Source organism: Eriocheir sinensis, chromosome 38 (assembly GCF_024679095.1).
Source record: "Eriocheir sinensis breed Jianghai 21 chromosome 38, ASM2467909v1, whole genome shotgun sequence".
Classification (NCBI taxonomy): domain Eukaryota; kingdom Metazoa; phylum Arthropoda; class Malacostraca; order Decapoda; family Varunidae; genus Eriocheir; species Eriocheir sinensis.
Window position 1 is genome coordinate 5,971,156 of NC_066546.1, and position 26,131 is coordinate 5,997,286.

General features: G+C 41.1%; 3 protein-coding genes and 1 long non-coding RNA gene across 9 annotated transcripts in view; 2 read left to right on the forward strand and 2 right to left on the reverse strand.

Annotated features, from left to right (window-relative positions):
• LOC127008579 (uncharacterized) overlaps positions 1-19,210 on the reverse strand; it is an 85,577-nt gene extending 66,367 nt beyond the window's left edge. Inside the window, exon 1 of one of the 3 annotated variants that reach the window (XM_050880787.1) lies at positions 19,083-19,210. The gene's annotated coding sequence lies outside the window, so the exon portion shown is untranslated. The remainder of the gene's footprint in view (positions 1-19,082) is intronic. The other 2 variants (XM_050880791.1, XM_050880790.1) reach the window with 2 other exon arrangements.
• LOC127008582 (uncharacterized) overlaps positions 1-26,131 on the forward strand; it is a 93,222-nt gene that overhangs the window by 36,677 nt on the left and 30,414 nt on the right. The gene's annotated exons all lie outside the window — the stretch shown is intronic.
• LOC127008587 (uncharacterized) overlaps positions 1-26,131 on the forward strand; it is a 49,701-nt gene that overhangs the window by 17,662 nt on the left and 5,908 nt on the right. The window lies entirely within an intron of this gene.
• LOC127008578 (uncharacterized) overlaps positions 1-26,131 on the reverse strand; it is a 52,888-nt gene that overhangs the window by 10,639 nt on the left and 16,118 nt on the right. The window lies entirely within an intron of this gene.

Sequence of the window (26,131 nt, forward strand, 5' to 3'; positions counted from 1 at the left end):
CGGTTATTCTCCACTTCAGCTTCGCTGTCTGTTGAATTTGGAGCCCTGTCTCCCTGCAACATTCAACCTCTGTTGTATTTTCTACGTCCTGTAAAGCGTGCTTCATCAATTTGCACAGGCTCTTCTTCAGTGCCCACCATTTGACCACGATTCTGGACTGAAACAATCGCTGTACAAACTTCTCTGCACATAATGAACCAATCGCATATTGCTTCAGTGCCTCACTAGTTAAACTTTGAACCAAATCATGAGAGGTCTTGTATGAAATAAAAGGTCAATTCTAAAATTTGGCAAAGAGAGAGCTTGCAATTTAGTTTGTTATTTAAATCTGTGAAGTGAAAAAATACATTGCCTCTGCGAACTGAACGAAAAGTTTGACATCCACGGTTTTTGCAACGAAGAACGGGCGTAAATTCGCCATTTCGTCTTCTTTTCCGAGCATCCTTCATCTTTCCGCCACATCGATGACACGGTGAAACACATTGTTCTTCATCCAAAAGTTCATGTCTTCTTAAAAATGCCAATGCCGTAGTTTCGTCACTGATTTCGGTGTAGAAGTCTTTTGCGAGCATCTTGAGGGCTGTATCAAAGCCTGAAATAAAAGGAGGATTTACTAAGGTTAATGGAATTAAGAAAAATAAATAACTGGTCTATCTTTGAAATCAAGGAAACAAAGTAGATTACAAGCAAATTAGAAATTAGATAACAAACTATAGATAACATACCAAAGCTGTCTGGAATGATGTCTGTGGCGAAATGAAGTGTGTTGTTGCCACATGACCCTTGTTGACTCGGGACTGGACCTTCCACCCATGCTTCAGGCTCTCTAACCACACATTCTCTCGAAACCAAGAGAAGTGTTTTCCTTGTTTTTGTATCGTGTGGAAGAGTGATCAGAGCCTCAACACTGAAACAGACATTCCACTCATACTTCAGGCTCTCTAACCACACATTCTCTCGAAACTAACGAAGAGAAGTGTTTTCCTTGTTCTTGTACCACACATTCTCTCGAAACCAATGAAGAGAAGTGTTTTCCTTGTTCTTGTACCACACATTCTCTCGAAACCAATTAAGAGAATGTTTTCCTTGTTCTTGTACCGTGTTGATTGCAATATAAGGTGTAGATCGCATAACAAAGTAGATTCATGAGACGCAGATCGCAATGTAAGTGTAGATATCATACCAAAGTAGATTCATGACACGTAGATAAAAAGCCAAAGTAGCACCTTATTTTTTTATTTTTTATTTATTTGTTTATTTATTTTTCTTTTATTGGTAAGCTATGTGGATGAGGTGAATGAATGACTGTGAATGATGCTGATGAAACAAAACAAAAAAATAAAACTGCAAACCTCTAAAAATAATAAATATGGTCTAATAGCCCAGCCAGGGCTGTTGGCAAAAAAAAAAAAAAAAAAAATTATCTCTCTCTCTCTCTCTCTCTCTCTCTCTCTCTCTCTCTCTCTCTCTCTCTCTCTCTCTCTCTCTCTCTCTCTCTCTCTCTCTCTCTCTCTCTCTCTCTCTCTCTCTCTGTGTGTGTGTGTGTGTGAGAGAGAGAGAGAGAGAGAGAGAGAGAGAGAGAGAGAGAGAGAGAGAGAGAGAGAGATTTACATAGAAAATCAGACCACACAGACCCCATGGTCCAGACTAGGTGGTCTGTCCTTAAATCTAAGTGATTCTATATTAATCAGAAGGCTCCAAAACGATGCATTTCAACTCTAGTTGATATTAAGTTGAAGGAAGTGACCGTCGAACTTGTTTTTGAAGGAGTCAATCGTGTTACACTGGGCCACTGACGGTGGGAGCTTATTCCATTCTCGCACTACAACGTTAATGAAGAAAAATTTGGTGCAGTCTGAATTTACTTGTCTACATTTGAGTTTTACGCCATTGTTCCTCATACGCAAAGTGGCATCGATCATAAACAATGTTGATCTGTCTACATTCGTGAAACCATTAAGTATTTTAAAACATTCGATCAGGTTTCCTCGGAGGCGACGTTTCTCAAGAGAGAACATGTTAAGGGTGGAAAGCCTTACTTCGTAGGATTTGTTGCGCAAGGAAGGGATCATTTTTGTTGCCCGACGCTGAACACCTAATTTAGCAATGTCCCTTGCATGGTGGGGGAGACCAAAACTGTACCGCATATTCCAAGTGGGGTCTGACTAAACTATTGTAGAGTGGAAGTATTACATCTTTATTCTTGAATAAAAAGTTTCTTTTAATGAAGCCTAACATTCTGTTCGCTTAATGTGCTGCATCGATGCATTGCTGTGAGAATTTGAGGTTTGACGCGATTTTGACCCCCAAGTCCTTAACGCATTGAACGCTTTTGAGTTTAACGCCGCGCATTTCGTAATCGAACTTCTGATTCCTTGTTGAAGGAACTTGAGAGAGAGAGAGAGAGAGAGAGAGTGTGTGTGTGCGTGGGAATGTGTGATGGGTTGGGTCAAGGCCATCTAGAGGGGGAGGCCTCTTCACAGGGGGGGGTGAGTAGGCCGTGACGTAGCACAGGTAGTGCTACTGCTAGTAGTGTCTGGTCAGCTGCGGTCGAGAGAGGTCACGCTCTCTGTTTTGTGCATTAATGACGGCGAAAACATTGAAAAAATTGTAAACATTAACATTATTTGTGCCTCTCACTAAGACAATACATACTGCCATACAAGTGTTGTGTGCCTTACTGTGAAGGAAACTTCAAAACTGGACCCAGAGTGAGCGTGGAGTGAGCGTGTTTTCCTTCCTCCAAGACAAGGAGGTGTCCGCCAAGTGGCTGCGTGCCACCAACGAAGCAACAAACTAAGCAGCTACATGATATGTTCAGCATTGTGAGATAAGTATAGTTAGTACAGTCAGTAGGTTTAAAATCCATTTCGGGTGTATTAAATAAAGGAAGATGAAGGTTTATCCGGCATTATAACAACAGTAATATATTTATAAAATAGCCTGTGTTACACATGTATTATATATGAATATGAATATTCATTGATGTGAATATATGAATATGATGCGTTATGAAAGGAATGTGACTGTGATATGAATATGTATATAGTATGACTAATTACTGATGAATATAGTATGAACATGATGTGATTCTTTAGATATGCTATGCATAATATGTGATGTGAAAAAATTGAATAACGATATAATTATATGAATATAAACATGAAACATGGATATGAATATAGATGTAAAAGATATGAATATGTGATATGAAAATGAATAAAATATGGTTATATGATATGCATGAGAAATTAATATCAATAACTACCATGCTACTGGGATGTGATAGGCTGTTATGAATATGAATGTGATGTGATTATAATGAGTATATGATATGGCATGGATACGATGAAAAACATATATTATCTAATGTGGATATGAATGTGTTATATTGTGTATATATGAACTTGAATATCATACGATATATATGGTATCTCTCTCTCTCTCTCTCTCTCTCTCTCTCTCTCTCTCTCTCTCTCTCTCTCTCTCTCTCTCTCTCTCTCTCTCTCTCTCTCTCTCTCTCTCTCTCTCTATCTATATATATATATATATATATATATATATATATATATATATATATATATATATATATATATATAAATGATATGATATGAATATTACTACAGGTGTAATGGTCTGTTTTTCCCCCCGTCCGAAATTCCCCCCGGGGGAAATATGGCTCAGGATATATATCCCCCTGGGGGAATTTTGTCCCAGGATAATATTCCCCCCTCTGGGCCAAGATTCCCCCAACCCCACTGCTGTTATAAGCGTATGTCTATGGCGACGTGTAGCAACTACAGCCTGCCACACAGGATAATTATCATCACGACAAAACTACCATCACTTGGGCTCTCACAATCGCTCTCTTTTTATCTGTTTTCCTTCTAGTCTTGGCGCCAACATGCTTCACAGTTGTCCGAGCAGTGGCAGTGGAAACAGCTGCGTCAGAATATGGAGGAGCTCGATCGATCCTAAATACCACACATGCTACCAATATCTGGATAGCGGGAAGTATCCTGATGGACTAAACAAAGACGAAAAGCGTGATATTAGAAAAAAGTGCGAACCCTTTTGTGTTAAAGGTGGATATTTAATGCATAAACGAAAAATGAATAATGAAGTTCAATTACGTCGTGTTGATGAAAACGGAAGTGAGCCGAGTTATCAAAGGTTGTCATGAAGGGTTTGTTGGTGCACATATGGGAAGGGATAAGACAACTGGAAAAATTACTGCTAAGTATTATTTTAAGGGCATCAAAGAACTTGTTAGTGGTTATGTTTTTAAATGTGACAAGTGCCAGAGAGCAAGTAATAAACCAGCAATGCAAGCTCCAGAGTTACATCCAGTGTCTGTTCCTGAAAAAGGTTGGTCTCAGGTTGGAATGGACTTGATCGGACCCTTGCCCCAGACAGAGAGAGGACACTGTTACGTTGTAGCAATGACCGACTACTTTACGAAATTTCTAGTTGCTTCACCTTTAAAACACAAATCTGCAGCAGAAGTTGCACAGTTCTTTTTAGACACCATATGTGAATTTGGCTGTATAGAAACCTTGATTACCAACCAAGGGAGAGAATTTGTCAACGAACTGAATGATATCATATATGCCAAGTTACAGATAGATCACAGAATTGCTTCAGCCTATCATCCACAAACAAATGGATTGCAGGAGAGATTTAATCAAACCCTCGAAAGAGGTCTTATCAAATGTGTTAATGAAAAACAGAACGATTGGGATTTGCACATAAAGAGAATCCTATTTGGATATCGTACTTCGGTCCATGCCAGCACTGGTGTTACTCCTTTCACTGCAATGTTTAGGAGAGATCCCGTGCTTCCAGTCTACCTAGATACTGAGTCATATGAGGCGGTAGGAACTAGGGTAACGACAGCAGAGACTGTTAAAGAGCTAACAGAGAGAGTGTTGTCAGAAAAAAAGGCAGCTGATGAAAAAATCACTATGAATATTGCTAAAGCTCAAAACAGACAAAAGAAGAACTATGATGCAAGACATACATCTAAATACAATGAAATAGTTGAGGGCTCATTAGTATTATTAAGAAACAACAAAAATAATCACCGAATGGGAGGAAAACTAGAAGCAAAATACATAGGCCCGTATGAAGTTGTTTCTCTTGTAAGCAAAGGACGCGCAAAACTGAAAAACGTTGCATCAAATAAAGAGCTAAAAAACTTGTACCACATAGTGAATTTAAAGGTGTACAAACAAAATGACACGAACGGTTTAAGGCAAGAAGATGACATCACTGGAGCAGAACCGTGCAACGCATCTGTGAATGAGCAGCAGCAATATCCTGAACAAACGGGAGTCCTACATATTCCAGCAGAAGAGAAAGTAATTTTACTCATGTTTGCAGATGAGAATAAGATTATAAGGCCTCATGGAGTTGTCTTAAGTGTAATCCAATCCCACAATCAAAAAGACAAAGGATAAAATGAATGAACACTCCTCAAAAATCCGTTATTTTTAATTGCTTTTTAAGTACTTTTTATCTAGCCCTCCAATAAAGACTTCTTTATTACCATGATCCTGATAATCTGATTATGACAAGTATAATGAGGCATCACCATTGTTCTATCTGAAACTGCTTTTGACTCCAACGTAGACAATAATGAAATAGTATCAGTAACTACGGAACATGACGGATGATATGGTTTAACATTATGATGTGCTGCCTACATACTATCGGTGAGTACTCTGCCATATAAATTCAACACATTATTAGTACTACACAAGTACCAGTAAATTACCAGACTACATAAACTAATATGATTCTGATGTAGAAAAAATTCCTATTATTTTGTCAAACTTACCGTTGATTATGTAATTCATTAAAATAGTTTCTATGTAAGGGGGGGAGAAATGGCCTATAGGGGGAAAAAAATCTTAGGTCTGAAATTCCCCCCGGGGGAATAACAGCCCGGGCTGCTTTTCCCGGGGGGAAATCGAGCCTAGGCTAATTTTCCCTGGGGGAATTTCAGTCAGGGGGGAAATGGTCTGTTTTTCCCCCTGTCCCCCCGGCGGCCTACCGCAGGCTGACCTGCTGTAGTCGCCGGTCGGAGAAATCGAAAATCGTATATGGTCGCCGGTTTACCGGCGCGGCGGTAAGCCGCCGGTCTGCCTGGAATATTGCCTGTTTTACCGGCGGTCAGGACCCGATTGGCTGACCGGGAGTCAGGGATGGGGTATTCGTATTTAATATTCGTATTCGAATACATTCGAATACAGTATTTGGGTTTATTCGTATTCGCATTCGAATACTTGTCATCTGACATCAAAGTATTCGCATTCGTATTCGAATACTTGGGAAAAGTATTCGTATTCTTCGAACAATATGCCGAATAATCTTAAATCTATCATCAGAAATAAGTGTTATTGTTCCTTCCAAGTTACAAATCTTCGTTCCTGTTTGTCCGACGTGTATGATACAAGATCACTAGCGTGGCCGCTGTGACTGTTGGGGTCTGGCGCAGTGTTACCAAATTTAGCATAATTTTATGCTTTTAGCATAATTTAGACTCAAATTAAGTATCTAGTATTATTTCTAGCACAACTGATCTTTTAGCATAATTCTAGCATAATTCTGATTTGTCTGGAATAAATTTTAGCATATATCATTCTTTAAAACTCGGTTTCATTATATCATTTAAGAGGGACTTGCGGAGTACCAATCAAATATTTGAAAGGTTGCTTCAGTTTCTGGTAGAACTGGCCATTCAGCTTCAGCAACGCTTACCTCTCAGTAATACAGTTCGCTCTGATATCTGTTCTATGCTTGATCCTGAGGAAATTATGCGTGGAAGTAATATGTCTGTTGCAAGTATCAGTGCCAAGATTCCTGAAATTGTTAGAGATGAAGAACGATGAACAAAAGTTGGATGATGAATGGTGGTTACTAATCCTAAGTGATGATGCAAAGAATATTCTCTCACTGAATGCTGCCACTGACACTGACACTGAAGTCTTTTGGTCAATATTATAATATGTCACACAGGGTCGAAATACCCACTATAGTCTCCAAACTTGCTAAAGCATCATTAACCATACCAGTATCTAATGCAGACTGTGAGAGAATATTTTCAATGGTTACTTTGAAAAAGACAGAGAAAAGAAACAGGCTCAAAAACAGCAGTCTGGCAAATTAAATCGTAAGTGGAGATCGAAGGCATCAGACAAAGTGAGTGCGTAAAATTTGCGCCTCGAGAAGACATGATAGAGTCGATGGGTAAGAATATATTCCCTCTGTGCCGTACGTAATAATCAGTAAATTGTAATTGACTTGACCTGTTGAAGACCTTATAAGTTTTATTTTGAGAAAAGTTTTCTTGAAACCCGACTTTAATGGGTAATTTTGCATAGTTTGCATAGTTTACGTTCCTTGTCATCATCTGGTTTGCGAAACTGCTCTTCATTTATTCAATATGAGTTTTACTCAAAGGCTATCTGAGTTATATCAATTATGTTTCCATTAAAGTATGTTAAGTAACATGCACTGTTTTTAATATATCTTTCGGTTTATTATGTTTAGCTAATAATGAGTCAGCATAATTTTAGCATACTTTATTATTATATTTAGCACATTTTGGGTCGAGTTAGCATATTTTCACAGCACGTCTAGCACATTTTCGTCTTGACGATTTGGTAACACTGGACCAGAGCTCCCACTTTTTGGGGAAATGACACTAGATTGGGAAATTTCATCAATTTTAGTGACAAATCTAGGGAAACTGGCAAATTTGGGGAAATCTAGTGTAATCTTGGATCCGTATTATAAAAGTCTAAATTTGTGGAGTCCATGATTTTTTGGCGTAAATTATATAAAAATTTACTGCTGCTAATCATATTAAAATATTTTATGATCTACACACCATAATATTCCTGTAGGCCTACCCTTTGATTGCTTTTGGAGTACAGCAGTCAAACCTTTCTAGTGCCTTTCAAGTTATCATTGCTCAGTGAAATCTCTTATTTAGATTTCTTACATAGATGGGGAGAACCCCATCTGGAATCAAGTGACGCCTCTAACCAAGACAGCAAGTAGATTGTCCTTTAGATGATCTGATGGTTGGCTAATGTGGCATGACCACACAAACCAGTGCCATAATACTCTTGAGTAAGTGGCGAGACAATGCAGTCAGGTTTGCAATCCCGAGTGGAGACACAGCACAGGACACAATTTTACAATTCAAAGTGATACTCAGCAACCCAAAGTCAATCAAAATCATACAAAATTTGACCAAGAGAAGTGTCGAGATGCCGTTTAAAAGCATTAACAGAATTCACTATGACAACTGATTCGGGTAAATTATTCCAAATGCTAATGACCCGCACTGAGAAGAAACGAGGTCGAACATCAGTGTTGTAACGAGGAACAAAAAGCTTGATGGAGTGGCCTCTTGTGTCTCTGTTGTGATTTCTTACCAAGAGGTGACCAAGATTAGGACAAAACCCTTTCAGAATGTTGAACACCATAATAAGATCAGCTCTGATCAACCTTCCTTTAATGGAGTAAAGACTCAATCTAGCGAGACGTTCACTATATGGCAGATCATGAAAACCGGCAATTTTCTTAGTCCACCTCCTCTAAATATTTTGTAAAAGCCTAATGTCTCCTGTATAACCAGTGAACCAAAGCACAGAGGCAAAGTCCAAGATAGGGCGAATATGAGAGATGAAAACTGCCTTCATGAAATCAGGAGATCTGCAAAGCGTACCCTTTAAAATACTGTAACCAATGCCTCCAGCCTTGCCAGAGATTTCTCTCACATGCAAGTGAAACTTTAGGGAGGAATCCACCCTGACTCCAAGATCTTTATAGTTATCTACATCTTGTAAGGCTTGGTTTCCTATAAGATATGATAAAGGAACAGGACCATCAAGGAAATTCCTACAAAAGTTCATTCTGGCACATTTACCAACTGAGGAAGATAAACCCCAAGAACTGCTTGTATTGTAAAGAGTGTTAATGTCTCTCTGCAAAATAATGTGAGAAATTAAATGGTTAGACTTAAAAATTGTAGTAGCTAGATTCAATTTTAGATCATCAGCAAATAAGCAAAACTTACAATTTAGTTCTGAAACAACATGATTGATGTAGATAAGAAAAAGCAAGGGACCAATTACCGACCCTTGGGGAACACCACTGCAAAAATATCATAGTTTACCATATTAAATCCAGGGTTACTCAGATAATACGTGTCATACTGTCATTACAAGTCAATAAAGGTCTAATCTACATGTAGACCCATTCTGTAAATAAGGCCAGTATTTTATTTTTTCTTACCAAAGCATAATGCCAAATTACAAAACATTAATTTCTTACCTAGGTAATGTGTAATTACAATGTTTATACATTCCTCACTTCTTTTTCAATTTAGGCGTAATATGTAAGCTGTTGCTATATCATAGTACTGTTTTCCTTTTTTTAGTGTCCAAATAGGCATATTTTTTCCTATATCTACAAAGTTTACTGGTATATAGTTTTGCTAAAAAATATGTCACTGATATGCTGATTTGTGATGATCTAATGGAAATAGAAAATTATTTTTTGAACAAACATTTATTTCAGTGTTCCTAGGTACTTTCATTAAAAAAATATATACTGTTTTATGCATTTTATGATAAATAGTAGTAGGAATAACAAGTAAAATAAGCTGATCCACATTATGGCAGTGTTGTACGATTCTGGGGAAATTGTGCTCAGTTTCGGGAAATTTTGACATCTATCTGGGGAAGTCCTGGACTGGCAAAGTGGGACCCCCGCACTGGACTCTGGCGGGCGGCGACCCTCAGTTGCCTAGCTTTTGCCAGTGGTAGGGGGGGGGGGTGTTACTCGGAGTAACACATACTGGATAGTGTACTGTAAATGTTACGTTTTGAATTTTACATATACACAATTAATATATACTTAATTTTATGAAACCATTTTTCGTTCACTAAATCCTCAGTTTTCATCGTCTAAGGAAAGTTTTTTTTTTGGGGGGGGGGATTTCGTTGGGGATATACCCACAGAGTTATATACCTAGAGCGCGCGCTCCCGTGTTGTGGGGTTGGCGGCGGGTGAGGCAAGCTACCCTGGCGCGGCAGCCATCTTGGGGAGCCCACTTTCCCTCACTCTGTGGTGGTGGTTTTGATGCTGGTGGTGGTGGTGGTGATAGTGGTGGTGGTGGTGGTGATGATGATGATGGTGGTGGTGATGGTGGTGATGGTGGTGATGGTGGTGTTGGTGGTGGTGATGGTGGTGATGGTGGTGTTGGTGGTGGTGGTGATGGTGTTGGTGGTGGAGGTGGTGGTGGTTTTCATAAAGAGAGAGAGAGAGAGAGAGAGAGAGAGAGAGAGTTATGTCTTATGTCACGTCAGTCTCTCTCTCTCTCTCTCTCTCTCTCTCTCTCTCTCTCTCTCTCTCTCTCTCTCTCTCTCTCTCTCTCTCTCTCTCTCTCTCTCTCTCTCTCTCTCTCTCTCTCTCTCTCTCTCTCTCTCTCTCTCTCTCTCAACCAACTCCTCCACCCACCACCATCACCACCACCAGTCCACCACCAGCACCACCACTATAGCACCACCACCACAACTATAGCACTACCACCACCACCACCACCACCACCACCATCACCACCACCAGTCCACCTGGGTGACAGTGACAAGTTTGCTTGAGGTGTTATTAAGCAATTGGTCCTTGATGACTTTAAGGGGACCTCTTACCTTATGGCCATACAGTAACTCAAAGGGGGAGACTCCAAGGGACTCGTTAGGGGTCTCTCTTATGGCAAACAGGACGTAAGGTAGAGCCTCGTCCCAGTCCTGGTCCTGATCGTGACAAAATTTACGAAGAAGAGCCTTCAGTGTTTGGTGACATCTTTCTAAAGCTCCCTGTGACTGTGGATGGTACGCCGTAGATAAAGTTTGTGTGATGCCAAGCTCGGTGAGAACTGCCATGAAGAGATCGCTCGTGAAATTAGTGCCACGGTCACTCTGAATCTCCCTGGAGATGCCAAAAGTGGTAAACAAGTGTGTAAGTTTGGATACAACAGTTTTGGCAGAGATGTTTTTGATAGGGAAACCTTCTGGGTAACGGGTGGTAGGGCACATGACAGTGAGAATGTATTGGTTACCTTTCTTTGTTTTGGGTAATGGGCCCACGATGTCAATGATGATTTTTGAGAATGGTTCTTCAGGCACCTGGATGGGCTGAAGAGGATAAGGAGGGATATTCTGGTTGGGTTTCCCCATTACCTGGCAAGTGTGGCAAGAATTAACAAATGAGGCAACATCCTTCCTAAGACCGGGCCAATAAAACTCATTAAGTAGCTTCTCACAAGTTTTCCTGATCCCATGATGGCCGGCTAGGTTCCCATGAGCGATCTCCATCACTGGCTCTCTTAAGGTGACGGGTAGGACTACTTGATGGAGCTCAGCCCAAGTGGCATCATCTAAAAGTTGAGGTGGTTTATACAATCTCATAAGAATTTTATCCTGGTAATAGAAAGAAGGTGAGGAAGTGATCTGGTCTTTAGGTATAGCTTGGGTATGAAATCGAGACAGGGTGGTATCGTCTTTTTGAGCCTCAGCAAGTAAGTGGTCAGTGAATACCTTACCAACCCCAACGTGAGGCGTAGGATGGAGGGTGGTTGGTAAGGGCTGAGGTGGCTCTGGAGCAGCGGCAACAGACTGTGCTCAGTGACTGCACATTCAGGAAAAATGTTAGGCTGCTCCTTTTCCATGTCAGCTGTAGGGTTGTAATGCAATGGGGAGACATTAGTTATGATAGGTGGAACGACTAGTCCCCCAGCCAGATCATTAGCCAACAGGAAATTAGCATTAGGGATAGGAAGAGAATTATCCTCACTGACAGCAATGGTAACTGCTCCCACAACCAACGGACAGTTTAAGTGCACCCTAGCCAGAGGTATGGGAAAGGTTTGATGAAAATCTTTAAGGAGTACCTTCTCCCCCGTGTACTGCTGCTCAATACCTGGAAGAGCGGATTTTAAAATGATAGATTGGGCAGAGGCAGTATCCCGCATAATCTGGAGAGGGTGCCCTTCAGAGTCCGTGTTGAGAGCCACAGTACCTTGAGACCTGAAGGGTTGAAAAGGGTCAGTGGGAGGAAGTACTGAAGGAGTGTTGAGAGAGGCGACTGGTTTAGAGAATGTAGAGGTCTTTGCTACTTTACACCTAGGATCAGGACAATTCTTTATGAGATGGCCCACCTTTTTACAAAAACTGCAAGAGAAAAGACTTGGCACTACCACTACTCTCTGCGGGTTTAACATCCTTGCTATAGCTTGCACCTGACTTACCCACAGGCTGAAGTTTCTTGTCTCCTGAGGGCATAGAGCGATGTATTAGTGAAAAGACATCCGCCAATTTGGCGGCTTTTAAGAGTTCAGTCTCATCCTTATCAGTGATGTGCAACATAGTGGGGCTGATATGTGACAAATATCAAGAAAGATGTTCGCATCTGGCAGGAAGCATGAAAATTGCTATATTAAGGTTTAAATGTATGCTGATTCCGACTAGATCTGGTGCCATTTGATTGGATCAAAGTAACCTGCTCAAATTTGAGCTTTTGGGTGAAGGGGGTCTTTTTCCACTTTGTATCGATTTCCGACTGTTTCTATGACGTAGCTGCAGTTGCTTCTAGATCTGTCATCTTATTCTGGTTACAGATATCATTTAGCAGCATACATTACTGACAAGAGGGTACACATGCCTCTAAAACGTTGTATGGCTTTCATTTTTGTCCGATATATTTCACCATCACAGGACCGTCAACCTGGTATGCTTGTTTTGAACAATGTTCTTTTCCAAGGACAAAACCCGCAATCACATCCAATTCATTGCTGTCTGTGTTGATTCAAATATACAACTGATTCCACTTACGTTTCAGTCGTTTAATTTACAGGCATTATATATAATATAACATGGTGATCACACACTGAATGATTGGTGCTCAGATATACTTACTAATGCAGACAACGTTTGAATTAACAGACTGATTTCAGCTACACGATACACAGCAGCCTACTCTTCCACTTTCATGTAGTCCTGCTTTATACACCAATTGATACAGCCTTCTAATGCATGTATCGTTTTGTTTCAGGTGTGTGGTGGAAGAGGTATATGAGGTGGTAATGGTTCCTGTGCTTAACCCAAGTGGACAATCAGCTGTAGAATAACCCAACAATATGTCGAAGAAGGTGAAATTAGGCTGTGATCAAGCCACGGAAGAACATTCCACGGATTGGTCCCTATGCATTCTGTGTCAGAAAAAATCCACGGTCCATTTGACAGACCCATATAACTCAACAAGTCGTGGAACCCCAACAGGCTATAAGTCCTTAGCTGAAAACCTGGAAGAACTTCACTGCCTCGATGCGCTACCAACGCACATAAAACTGTCCAGGTTGAACGATGGATCTGGGATTGAATCAACTCTCATGACCAATCATGCAAAGTGGCACAAACCATGTTGGCTCCTTTGCAGCAAAACCCGGATTGATCGAGCAAGGAAACGCAAAGAAGCCCAACAAGATGAACCACCAACCACACCAGTGAAATCGAGGCTGAGGTCCAACTTTTCACAAGCAAACTTTGATCACAGGATCGACTGTGTCTGTTTCTTTTGTGACGAAAAGGTAGACATGACAGACCGCAACATCCACAAAGCTGCAACACCTGACTTGGACAAGAATGTACGCACAATGGCGACTGAACTCAGAGACACAAAACTGCTCGCCAAGATGTCCTGTGGAGATTTGACAGCACTAGACGCTGTCTACCACAAGAAGTGTTTGACGGCGCTCCACACACGTTATAGATCACTGTCTAGGAAGGCTGATAGTCCAAGCATTGATGATTTAAAACCAGAGTCTGTCGCTCTTGCAGAGCTGATGTCGTACATGGAAGATCGTCAACAATGTGAGCATCCTGTTGGTAGCATATTCAAACTGTCAGAGTTGGTTAAGTTATACACTCAGCGTCTTGAGCAGCTCGGTGCTGATCTATCAAGCAGAGTAAACCCAACTAGACTTAAAGAAAAACTTCTACTGAATATGCCCCACATAGAAGCAAACAAAAGCAAGTATGAAGTCATCCTTACATTTAAGAAAGACCTGGGTGATGCTTTACTACTTGCTCACAAAGAAGACTCTGACAATGATGCCATTGTGCTCATGAGAGCAGCACAAATAGTACGGAAACAGATCTTCCAGACAAAGTATCATTTCCAAGGATCACTTGACGATGATCAGTATGACATGCTACCCCAGTCGCTTGTGGCACTGGTGCAAATGATACTGGGTGGAACAACCATTCAGAACCAGCATGACAACTGTAACGATGCAAGGAGTGTAGTCTCATCCTTGACTCAACTACTAGTTTTCAACTCGATGAAGAGAAGTCGTACAGACACAACAGGAATACGTCATAACACAGACAGAGAAACCGCACTACCGCTTTACCTGGGGTTGTTGATCCATGCAAAAACACGCAAAAGACAAATAGTTGATGAATTATTCAGTAGAGGACTGTCAGTGTCTTATGATCGTGCCATGCAGCTGTCAACTGATCTTGGAAATGATGCAATACAGACATTTGAAAAAGATGGCGTTGTTTGTCCAAGATCACTTCGTACTGGATTGTTCAAATGTGCCTGCAAAAGTAACTGCACGGGCAGGTGCAAGTGTTATAAATCAAACTTGCCCTGTACACAGTTGTGTGCATGTGGCGGACAGTGTATTAGACATTGAACATGTTGAATGGACATTGGACTTGCCATGGGACAGTAACCGGTGTATGGTGGGAGGATCGTATATTCATATGACAGTGGTTTGATTTGCGTTGCATTGTTTGTGAAATAAAAAGTTTATGCTACATCAATAACGGTCCATACCTTACACATATTATCTCAACTGGCATTTACACTAGCAATATTTTGAGACATAGTACCATATTTAATGAGTAGGAAATAGATTTTCATTAATGGTGACACTAATTTTCATATTAGCATAGCACATACACATTCAATCATCCAAACAATAGTTTTATAGTGATCTGTGACCATCAAAACATGGGTATAGACACCTCATTTGTGCGATTATCTGTAGTATTCGCCGAGATAAGGCAGAAAATAGATATTTCGGCAATGGCTGCATTAATTTGCATATTTGAGCAGGTTCCGTTGCTCCAATCAATTGGCACCAGATCTAATCAAACTTGGCATACCCTAAAACCCTTATATACCAATTTTCATGCTTCCTGCCAGATGTGAACATCTTTTTCACATATCAGCCCCACTAACATGATTGAGTATGGTATCTTCCTTTTGAATTCCTCTAGAGCTACAAGGTTTACCAGATCGTCATATGTGGTTACAGCTGCCGACTTAAGCCAGTGTCTCAAAGCTCGGAGTTTCTCTGATGCAAACTCCAAGTATGTTTGACCAGATGTCTTGTTCATGTTGCGGAAGGTTTGTCGATATCTCTCTGTGGTGACTGCATAAGCTGCTAAAATAGCGCTTTTTACTACCTCATAATCTGAGTTGTCTTCGATATTGTCTAGGACTGCCAAGGCCTTACCGTTGAGTTTGGGCTTGACTAGCCATGTCCAGTCCTCCTTAGGTAGATCGAAGTGAATGGCAGAGGATTCGAATTCCCGAAAGAATGCTTCTGGATCGTAATCCGAGAATTGAGGCATAAGAGGAAGAAATTTGGTTATCTGCAACCTATTAGGGGTTCGAGTCCCCCCGTCTGAGGACTGCAGCTGAAGCACGCTGAGTTTATGTTCACGTTCACGTGCTTTACTTTCTTCATTTCGTTCGTGTTCAAGTGCTCTTGCTTCTTTTTCATATTCTAGCTTCATCTGGAGTGCCTGCATTTTCACCCTCTCTATCTCTAGGGCGATTGCGGGGTTTGCAGAACCCAAAGAGGTAGGGCTTTCCATGAGGTGGTCAGCCTCCTCCTCAGGGTCACACAGATGAGCTAGAATTAGGGACATCAACTCGGGTTTTCTTGTTTGACTAGTGAAGGGAATATTATAGTTTGTAGCAATATATTTAAGTTGTTCCACAGTTACAGTTGCTGTTTTAAGTTCCTCCACAGAGGGATTACCGACAAACTCTTCTACGTTGAACACCATTTTGATTGATGTACAAGTCGATTTAACGGTTGTACGAAAGTTGTTAGTAACCACTAATGGTTAAAAGTGATGCGACCCCTGAAGAGATAACACTTCGACGAAGATAACGAGCCAGTGGAGAATGACCAGAGAATGCAATACCCACATCTGCAAACAGGATCTGGCATTAAGTACTCGTTTGAGTTTGAGCTGGTCAAGTTATGAGTCGAGTGAAGTATTGAATTGATTCGGAACGTCAGTGGTTCCTAAAGAAAATGAGTCTCGTAGGCTATGGGGAGAAAGTGTCTCACAGGAAAGATTCGAACAGAGCAAAACGTAATTAAGAGTATGAGGAACTGATAAAGTCTCCACGCTAGGCCTTTGCGTGGTTAGTTATTAAAGGCACAGTCAATCCCTACACTCAATCACGTTGCACATGAAACAGCACCAACAAACACAGTGACACAGTGATTACAAAAGTAATAGGAGTGATACTAGGGGTGAACGAACATACATGAAACAATAAATGATTAGCGAAGATGAAGTGGTGGAAAATAACAATGAATTAGTTATAATAATCCACTACATATCATCCCGGACAGGCCCCCAATAATGTTACGAGCGACACAGTAGTTTTGTCTAGGGTGATAATTTAAGAAACTGGTTACCCGAACATTAAATGAGGTGATGAAAATACGAAGATAGTCCTTAACATAAATTTAATGTATAAGTAAGAAACAACAATATTAACAACACCTGTAGCAAGTGAGAGTAATTACGTTACTTGCTCTTAAGACCTTATGGTCGTTTAAATCAAGTAAATGGTGTGAAGGGCATTAAGCACAAAATAGTTCAATACGAGTATGGAAAATAACAAGATAATATACCAAAACGAAGATTAAACCAAAGACAAAATGACACACAGATAACAATGAGAAAAAGAAAACACAAGAAACCCACACAATGACACACAATAATACTAGATAATAATAACCACCACCAATGAATAAATGGATGATAATCACTGATGAATGGATGAATGAAAAGATAAGATGGACACAGAAATGATGAGATATGAGAATAGTATTGTTCACCTCCTATAGTTCACTGGTCACTTTGTAAGTGGTTACTGACTCACTGACTCGGCTGATGACGTGAGAGTTGTTGTTGCTGCTAGCCGAACCCTCAGGAGATGAGTACACTTTGGCCTTTGAGATGAGACTAACTCTCACAGTGTTGCCACTCAGTTTTAAGAAGTAGTGCCAGATTGCACCAGTATAAAGTACCAAATGAAAACAAAACGTACCAGATTGAGTAAGTATAACATTATTTACTGGTCTACATACCAATAAAATGTAAATCTATCTCTTCTTGGGTTGCTGATCAGGTGTTGAACATTAACGAAGTACATGGCAGGAAATAAATGTAATGCCTTATTTACGACACTATTCACTTTATTTCCACAATGTATAGAACGAAAATACCATCTCTATTTAGTACCAGATCTAGTGGAAGTCGTACTTGGTACACCCAAAAATACAAAATCTGGTACGTTCGTACCAAAAACGGCAACACTGAACTCTCACACTTTGTGGAGGTTTCGACAATGCCTCTGAAATAGCCCAAGGCTATTTGATAAGCCTAAAGCCTTAGCCGAAGCTAGCTCAGGGAGCAACAGGTACAATAATTGATAATTCAGTAGTTAGCAACAGAGATAGTCTGGTTGCAGTAATAATATATATATATATATATATATATATATATATATATATATATATATATATATATATATATATTTATATATATATATATATATATATATATATATATATATATATATTTAAAATAGAAGTGAGGCTACTAGAAAAGCCTTGGCTACTATAATTTGATATAGGTATTTTGTTGTGTTTCTTTCAGTACAGCTGAGATATTATTCCTCACATGGCACCTTACAGCCGCACTTTAAGATGAGTCTTACTATAAAAGTACTGTGACTACCTTCTGAGCGCTGCCGCCTCAAGGTCGTCAGCAGCTTCAAGGCCAGCAGCCCGCCGTGACAAGCGCCTATATATCACAGGCTACGTGGTTTACTGCATGAGTGCCTTTACTGAGACAGTGGCTGATCGTGAAGCTAATAGTAGGTACTCTCGTGTCACTTTCTTACGGTACATTCTGACGGCTGGTGACCAAATTATGGTAAAGTATGAGGGCGTAATGGTGGGATGGCGACACTTGTTGGTGTAGACGCAAATTGTCTTATTTAATTTCCCAGAGCCCAGTGGCTGCTGGATGTTAGGGGAAGGTGTGGAGGTCTGACACAAGTGTGCTCAGTTTCAGTGGACGACCCGTATGGCTATGGAACAGAAATGCATAAGAGAGCGTATGCGAGTGTTTGAAAAGCTCTGCGAATAACAGGGCCAATAATGGCGTCCAAATCCTAGGCTGTCGGTATTCTCTCTATCAAGGGACTCTACCTAAAGGGTAACGCCGTTTACAGATAAATCGTTAACGTACAGGCTAACGTCGTTTGTGTTGGGCCTTGATTTACAGGTCAGTTGTCGGCCGTTTTCGTTAGATCGTTAACCCCAAAATTCCACCATAACGCCATCCTTTACATGCCGTTAACCTCTAAAAACTTAATCAACTAAAAAAAAAAGCTTAAAAATACTAACAGCGCCATTTATAATTATTTATCGTCAAGCGTTAACATTTCGAAAATTTCACTATCAAGACTTTTTCCAAAACCTGAACGCCGTTCACGGAATCAACGATTTGATGCCGTTTGTGCCAACACTGGTATTTCATTGTATAAATTGGCTCTTTGCCCCTTTGAAAGTCCTGTAAAATCACGTATTTTTTCCTTGTTTGTCATCTTCGTCCAAAATCATGCACACTGATCATCACCATGCACAGACCCACCTGCCGCCACGTGCAGCGACCCACCTTTTCCTGCTTGACCTCCCGGCCATGACCACAGATAGGGTGCAATCAAGGAGACATGCAGTACTTCCTAGGGTGATATCAAGGAACAATGGTAGCCACGTACTATACGCCGCCAGGAAGCACACTGATACGCCTACTTGGCCGTTTCAGGCGTGAGTCATGTACCGTAGATAAGAATTCGGTTGCCACACTTTGCCTTCTTACTAAAAATGAACAGCAGGAACGTCAAAAGACAGCTTTGTTTAATAAATATCTTCTTCCCTCCAACGATAAACCACCAGTTGAGAAAAGCCTCATTACAAGAAAGCTTGTTGCATCGAGGAGGAAGGGGCTAGAAAGGCGGTGAGGCTGTCAGGTATGTAATCGACTGAGGACGGAACCATATATATATATATATATATATATATATATATATATATATATATATATATATATATATATATATATATATATATATATATATATATATATATATATATCATAGTTGGGCGTTATCGCGATAAGTTATCGCGATACTATATCGCTGTTAACAAAATCGGGTTATCGGCCATCCGCTACTTATCTAAATATATATCGGTATCTTCGTTACTTTTGTAACCAAACTAGCGATAATCGCTACTTTTTTCTGCCTCAGAAAAAAAAACGTTGTCTCCTCCCTACTGCGCATGCGTGGCCCAGTGTTGTATGAACAAACTTCGGGGTATGAAATATCTTCGGTGAAGAGATGTCATACTTAGATCATCAACATTAAAACACTAGGTTATATTTTTGTTACTCAAAAATCAATATATCAAAGAGAAAAATCATTTAACTTTGCCCTCAAAATGATTATTCACTGCCTCAAATTTAATATTCCATATTCGTTTGTGAACATGCCATGGTATTGAAGGCACCCGGTGTTGTGTTATTTGGTGTCCCATCGTCAAAAGCTGGCGCTTTTGTTTACAAACACTGGTCTCTCGTCAACTGAGCATGCTCAGACCAGTAACCGTAGCCCTGTACAGTCTCACAAAGCTTTTTAACACATTAAGAGTTACTGGAAGGATGAATCAAACATACAGTACCACCATCCTCGCCGTTTCAGGAACGACACTCTGTACATATAAATACAACTCGTACAGAGTGTCGTTCTAGAAACAACGGGGATGGTGGTAGTGGTTCTGTATGTCTGATTCAGCCTTCCAGCAACTCTTAATTACAGTTAAAAAGCTTTGTAAGACTGTACAGGTCTACGCTTGCTGGTCTGAGCATGCACAGTTCACGACAGACCAGTGTTTGTAAACAAAAGAGCCAGCTTTTGACGGTGGGGACGGCAAATAACACAACACTGGTTTAGGCGTTTCAAGTATTACCGTCCATAGGTACGTGTCAACATGTGGTTTTCAGGTTTTGTAAGTTTTCTAAAATACAGATAATGAAAATCTGAATTCATCTATGTTTTTCTATTTGAAATATCAATATAGTATCGTTTTCGCCTATCGGACTTATCGCTAGCTAGTATCGAAATTGTGGATTTATATCGGTATCGGTTATCGGTTATCGCCTATTTTTGTGTCAAGTTAACGGGAAAAAAAAAACGCTAATCGCTGCTCCTTCAAAAGAAAAAAGTGAAGAGTGGCCAAAAGAGAGGTCAATTTCGGGTGGAGAGGTATCTTGATATATACACTCCTCTTGAAAGAGGTCAAGTCAAAGGCAGGAGGAAATACAGACGAAGGAAGGCTGTTCCAGAGCTTACCAGTATAAGGGATGAAAGAGTGAAGATGCTTGTTAACTCTTGCATAAGTGGTTTCGACAGTATAGGGGCTATAGTTGAAATTCGAGTGCAGCGGGGCCGCGGGAAGGGGAGGGGGGGGAGGGGGGGCATGCAGTTAGCAAGTTTAGAAAAGCAGTCAAGCAGTCAGCATGAATATATCTAGAAGAGATGCAACATGGCGGCGGAATTTAAGAGGTAGAAGACTTTCAGTATGAAGAGGGGAGTTGATGAGACGAAGACTTGCGGTTTGTGGATTCAGAAGGGACAAAGCTACGAAAAAAAAGGGAAAGGGTATAACGTTAAATACTGTCAAAACAAAGTTGGATCATCGAACTTTATTTGAACATTTTATTTTTCAGAGTAGTTCTTTATTTTCCTGACATGAGTACAAATTGGAATGATGTCTACGAGTTGACAAACACACCTTGGTCACCATATAGGTACCTACCGCTACTGAATACCTATATGGCATATCTGTCAGTCACTCTGCCATGTCTGTCAGTCTGTCACATCTACCAATCCATCATATCAGCCAGTCTGTCACATCTACCAATCCATCATATCAGCCAGTCTGTCACATCTACCAATCCATCATATCAGCCAGTCTGTCACATCTACCAGTCCATCATATCAGCCAGTCTGTCACATCTACCAATCCATCATATAATCCGGTCTGTCACATCTACCAATCGATCATATCAGCCAGTCTGTCACATCTACCAATCCATCATATCAGCCAGTCTGTCACATCTACCAATCCATCATATAATCCGGTCTGTCACATCTACCAATCCATCATATCAGCCAGTCTGTCACATCTACCAATCCATCATATCATCCAGTCTGTCACATCTACCAATCCATCATATCATCCAGTCTGTCACATCTACCAATCCATCATATCAGCCAGTCTGTCACATCTACCAATCCATCATATCAGCCAGTCTGTCACATCTACCAATCCATCATATCAGCCAGTCTGTCACATCTACCAATCCATCATATCATCCAGTCTGTCACATCTACCAATCCATCATATCAGCCAGTCTGTCACATCTACCAATCCATCATATCAGCCAGTCTGTCACATCTACCAATCCATCATATCATCCAGTCTGTCACATCTACCAATCCATCATATCAGCCAGTCTGTCACATCTACCAATCCATCATATCAGCCAGTCTGTCACATCTACCAATCCATCATATCAGCCAGTCTGTCACATCTACCAATCCATCATATCAGCCACTCTGTCACATCTACCAATCCATCATATCAGCCAGTCTGTCACATCTACCAATCCATCATATCAGCCAGTCTGTCACATCTACCAATCCATCATATCAGCCAGTCTGTCACATCTACCAATCCATCATATCAGCCAGTCTGTCACATCTACCAATCCATCATATCAGCCACTGTCACATCTACCAATCCATCATATCAGCCAGTCTTTCACATCTACCAATCCATCACATCAGTCAGTCTGTCACATCTACCAATCCATCATATCAGCCACTCTGTCACATCTACCAATCCATCATATCATCCAGTCTGTCACATCTACCAATCCATCATATCAGCCAGTCTGTCACATCTACCAATCTATCATATCAGCCACTCTGTCACATCTACCAATCCATCATATCAGCCTGTCTGTCACATCTACCAATCTATCATATCAGCCAGTCTGTCACATCTACCAATCCATCATATCAGCCAGTCTGTCACATCTACCAATCCATCATATCAGCCTGTCTGTCACATCTACCAATCCATCATATCAGCCTGTCTGTCACATCTACCAATCCATCATATCAGCCAGTCTGTCACATCTACCAATCCATCATATCAGCCAGTCTGTCACATCTACCAATCCATCATATCAGCCTGTCTGTCACATCTACCAATCTATCATATCAGCCACTCTGTCACATCTACCAATCTGTCATATCAGCCAGTCTGTCACATCTACCAATCCATCATATTAGCCAGTCTGTCACATCTACCAATCCATCATATCAGCCAGTTTCTCACATCTACCAATCCATCATATCAGCCAGTCTGTCACATCTACCAATCCATCATATCAGCCAGTCTGTCACATCTACCAATCCATCATATCAGCCAGTCTGTCACATCTACCAATCCATCATAACAGCCTGTCTGTCACATGTACTAATCTATCATGTCAGCCAGATTCTCATACAGCTGACCTATCATATTTACCATGGTTTTTCATATCTGTTGGTCTCACATCTCCCAGTCTATCATATCAGCCAGTTTTTTCATATCTTCCGGTCTGCCATATATTCCAGTTTGCCATATCTACTGCCGAATGCATCTACCAGTCTGTCATAATTATCTACCACATCTGCCAGTCTGTCATATCAGCATGCCATATCAACCTTCTGCATCAGCCTGCCGCCCTGTATGCCAGTGTCTGTCTTACCACTCTCCCACTTTAGGACAGACAAAGGCGGGAGGAAGGGTGGGTGGGGAGGAAAAAGGAAGGGAAGGGAAGGGAAGATAACAAGGAAGGAGAGGCACAGAGGGAGGCAGTAGTAGGCAGGGAAAGGGAGATGAGTTCAAGGAGAGGAATTCAGGCATGAGTTTTATTAGCAACGAACATCCGTACTAATAGACTATTTTAATTCACATGCTATCAAATCAGCATACTATTAACATATGTGAAATGTCCATTAAGCTCCAAAAATACACTATCTGAGCCTCTCTACCGCCCCATTCTTTACTTTACTCTCTCTCTCTCTCTCTCTCTCTCTCTCTCTCTCTCTCTCTCTCTCTCTCTCTCTCTCTCTCTCTCTCTCTCTCTCTCTCTCTCTCTCTCTCATATCTGCCATCATATGTATTTAGTGCAGCGACTTGCCTGATGGGCGAGCCTCCCATAACTCACTCTGCGAGTGGGATACCTCTCTGGCTGACTGGTTAAGGAGTGACTCTCCCGTCTCGCTGGTCCCGGGTTCGATCCCCGGCGCCGGCAAAACCTTTCCTTGTCTGGATTAATTTCTCGTGTGTTTCGTTACACGCAGAGGTCGTGTGGGAGTGTAGTAAATTCTGGCATTTCACTGGTGGCAAGGTGGTGGGCATCCTCTCCTGTAATTCTGTTGTGTCATCCCGAGTGGGTAACAGGTAGAGTGATGGCCCATGCTCTCCGAAATTCATAGAAAATGGGAAATCTCAACACACGGAAATTAATCTAAAGAGTAATGGGGAGCCGTGTAGTGCAGCGACTTGCCTGATGGGGAAGCCTCCCATAACTCACTCTGCGAGTGGGATATCTCTTTGGCTGACTGGTTAAGGAGTGGCTCTCCCGTCTCGCTGGTCCCGGGTTCGATCCCCGGCGCCGGCTAAACCATTCCTTGTCTGGATTAATTTTTCGTGTGTTTCATTACACGCAGAGGTCGTGTGTGAGTGTAGTAAAGAGAAAATTCTGACATTTGATATACTATAAATTTAATATGTGTCGTCATGTTTGGAGACAGCTTCCTACATTTGGGACCTTTTTGCGTGCGCCATTTTTTGAGCGCTTGGTTAGTGGTTTTCTGTGCGCCATTTTTTGCGTGTGTGTTGTTAAGTGTTTGTCTCGAGTGTTTGTATTTGTTGGCATCACCTGATGACCTCGTGAGGAAGGTAACTTTGTGATATCACTCGCCACCTTCCTTGTCTGTTCTTCCTTGCCGAGACCACTCGGCAAAAGAAGAAGAGGACGCGTTGCGAGTGACCCAAGCCCAGGACCTACCATACGCACCCTTTCCTGGCCCAAGACCTACCATACGCACCCTATCCAAGCCCTACCATACGAACCTTATCTAAGCCTATCATACGCACCCTGTCCAAGCCCAAAGCCTACCATACACCCTGTCCAAGCCCAAGCCCTACCATACGCACCCTGTCCAAGCCCAAGACTTACCATATGAACCCTGTCCAAGCCCAAGACCTGCTATACAGACCTGTCCAAGCCCAAGACCTTCCATACGCACTTTGTCCAAGCCCAAACGTTTGTACTCGTTTAGAGGAAGAATTATAGTGAAGAAACCTAGCATTTTTGCAAAGATTTCGGGCGTGCAAGCGTTTGTTATTCGCATATCATTACGTATTATCATTATGTTGTTGTTAAGTCGCATTATAAGGCTTGTACTAATACCAACTCTACTTCTCCTTTTCCTCTCCTATTCCGCCTCCACTTTCTCCTCCTCCTCCTCCCCCTCCCTTTCCTTTTCCACCTCCATTTTCTCCTTCCTCCTCCTCCTGATCTTAAGATTTCTATTGTATTTTTCGTCAACTCGATGCAGTAATGATTATGACTAAGATGATTACAATGATAATGGTGATGATGGAATCTCTTTTTATATAAGGCATGTACGTGTGTATATTATAAATATCAGTGTGTGAATAATAATTATAATTGGTAACAATGAATACTATGTGTGTTGATATAATATTAAAGGCCATAAATCACTTCTGGGTTCACAGACTTTCCAAAGCTTAATGATAATGATTTCTGGAATTATGAAAAGCGCTTACCTTTCTTCTTTCCTTTCACATTTTCACTTTACCATTCCTCGATTTTCCTTCCCTTCCTTCTCATATTTCTTTACCTTTCAGTTTATTTCCTATTCTTTCCTTCCCTTCCAATTCCTCCTCCTCCCTTCTTTCCATTTCCTCCCATCCCTCTCCTCTTCCTGTGCAGGGTGCCTCGTACGGGTAAGGTCCTTTCCTCCTCATTTTTTCCCTTCCCTTCTGGTTGTCTTTTTTCCTCCCCTTCCTCATTCTCTCATAACATACTTCCTTTCCCATCCCATCTTTTGGTTGTCCATTTTTCCTTTCCTCCTTCCTCATTCTCTCTTGATATATTTCCCTTCCCTTTTATTGGCTTTTTTCTGCTCCCTCATTCTCTCTTTACATACTTCCCATCCTTTCCCTTCCCTTCTATTTGTCCTTCTCCCCTTCCTCATTATCTCTTTACACACTTCCCATCCTTTCCCTTTCCTTCCCTTCTATTTGTCCTTCTCTCCTTCCTCATTCTCTCTTTGCATACTTCCCATCCTTTCCCTTCCCTTCCCTTCCCTTCTATGTGTCCGTCTCACCTTCCTCATTATCTCTTTACGTACTTCCCATCCTTTCCTTTCCCTTCTATTTGTTCTTCTCCCCTTCCTCACTGTATTGTTATGCCGGACGTGTACTTGGGTTCCGTGTCGCCGTCAGGAGACTCCGTGGTAGGGAGATATGTAAACACTTTACACAGCTTCTGTAGTTTAATATTCTTCCTTTGTA